Source organism: Austrofundulus limnaeus, unplaced genomic scaffold (genome assembly GCF_001266775.1).
Source record: "Austrofundulus limnaeus strain Quisiro unplaced genomic scaffold, Austrofundulus_limnaeus-1.0 Scaffold390, whole genome shotgun sequence".
NCBI lineage: Eukaryota > Metazoa > Chordata > Actinopteri > Cyprinodontiformes > Rivulidae > Austrofundulus > Austrofundulus limnaeus.
The window spans coordinates 495654-497447 of NW_013952792.1; the positions used below are offsets into that span (position 1 = coordinate 495654).

Genomic DNA, 1794 nt, shown 5'->3' on the forward strand with positions numbered 1-1794 from the left:
TATTTACTGTGTGTCTGCAGGTGCTGCAGTCACAGTATGTGTATACTAAAGCATTATTTACATTTTAACATCATAATCCTGACAATCTGAGCTGTCCTGTCAGTCTTTTGTCTTGAAGTGATCTCTTCAGAGTCTGAATGAACAACAAAACCCTCTGTTCTCATTAGAACTTCTCAGTCTGTGTCACTAGGAGGAGGTCAATGTGAAGAAAAAAACAGAGATACAAAGAACCAGTTCCTGCTAACATTTTGTTGATTTCCAAATAACATTTGCTACAATCAAATAACGTCAAATAACCAAAACTAATGTTTAGTCTTAATTATAAAAAGGTAATCCCATGTGATCTACTTTCAAAACTTCGTAGATTAATACACCAAATAAGGCCATGGTCGACCACAGAGTTATATGCAGTACACTCAGCTGTCAGCTGGTGGCGGTAGTGCACACTTCCGTGTTTTTACCAAACCGTCAATTAACTCAAGAAGAAGAAGAGGCGGAAGAAGAACAGCAGAACGAGGCTGAACAAAAGGTAACTAAATTTGTATCAGCGTGTGTTTATTACACAGTTTTATGCTGTGATCGGTGAAACATTCTGATTATTAAACCCCGAAGAATTGCTGCCTTTGTAGCTAATCTACCAACATGCTAATGTTGCTACGTTAATCATTTTAGGAAATATATCAACTCATWTATGATAATCACTGAATAAACATTAAAGTCCTGACAGTCTGACTCCCAACAACAAGATATTTTCTATAAATGTTAATCTAACTGCGTTTATTGTCAGTTTCAGTTTAGTTGTGTTTATGTGAAGCTAACTTCCGGTCGGTATCTGTTCTGGTTAATGAGCGAGGTTAGTTTTACTAGTCCGACTTGTTTTTTAATTAGTTATCAGTAATGGTGGCTTAATGATAGTTAGTTAAAGTTATTATTGGTGATTTTAGGTTAGTTTATTTTAGTGCTGCTGGATTATGCTCGGTAAAGTACTAAAGTTAACATTTTAAAACTTTTATTTTGAAAGTTWGTGAAAATAAAGTGAAAGTAACAAATATCCCACAGTGTCCAGATCCGCTGTTTTCTATTTGTTTTACTTGATATAGTATTTCAAAACGTAGATACTGAAAAAAATAATAAAATTCTGCTGCTTTTATCAACTTACCTGAGGTGGCTTTTTGAACTGAATTTAATTTGAGGCTTTTAACAAGATAAATGTTTGAATTGTGTTAGGATGACTAATGAATAGGCCAGTCAATATCCTAAATGTGGCTTAAAGTCTTTTAAAGCTTTTTCTAATTTCACTTTGTGTTTGTGGGGATTTGTAAATCCGTGTTTGCAAATTAAAACTGCATTTTATAAATGTAAATGTTGAACAASTAGAAACTGCAGGCGAACTAAGATTAGTTACAGATAAATGTATTAAAATATTCTTTTTTATTTTGTTTTATGAGATTGATTTCACATTTTGTTTTATTAAATGACATAAAATGTAGTAACATTTATAGTATTGTAGATTATAATAGATTAAAGGCCATAAATGTGAGTTCAATGTTTCAGTTTGGGGTCACGGCTGTGARCTTATGTTTTAAATGAATAGAACAGAATACACCTTCATTGTCCCACACAGGGAAATTCAGGTGTAGCATCAGCAGCAGATACATACATTAATCCACAGAAATGGTATATTATTATGTGGCATTATCAAGCGGAGCAATAATAATAGAAATTAAAGACAGTAACAGTAAAAAATAAACATAGAACAAAATAAAAGTAAGAATAATCATTACTGTAACAGGC

General features: G+C 32.6%; 1 protein-coding gene across 1 annotated transcript in view; it reads left to right on the top strand.

Moving 5' to 3' along the window:
• Nucleotides 1-486: 486 nt before the first annotated feature.
• mul1 (mitochondrial E3 ubiquitin protein ligase 1) overlaps nt 487-1794 on the top strand; it is a 12836-nt gene continuing 11528 nt past the window's right edge. Inside the window, exon 1 of the mRNA XM_014023797.1 lies at nt 487-529. The gene's annotated coding sequence lies outside the window, so the exon portion shown is untranslated. The remainder of the gene's footprint in view (nt 530-1794) is intronic.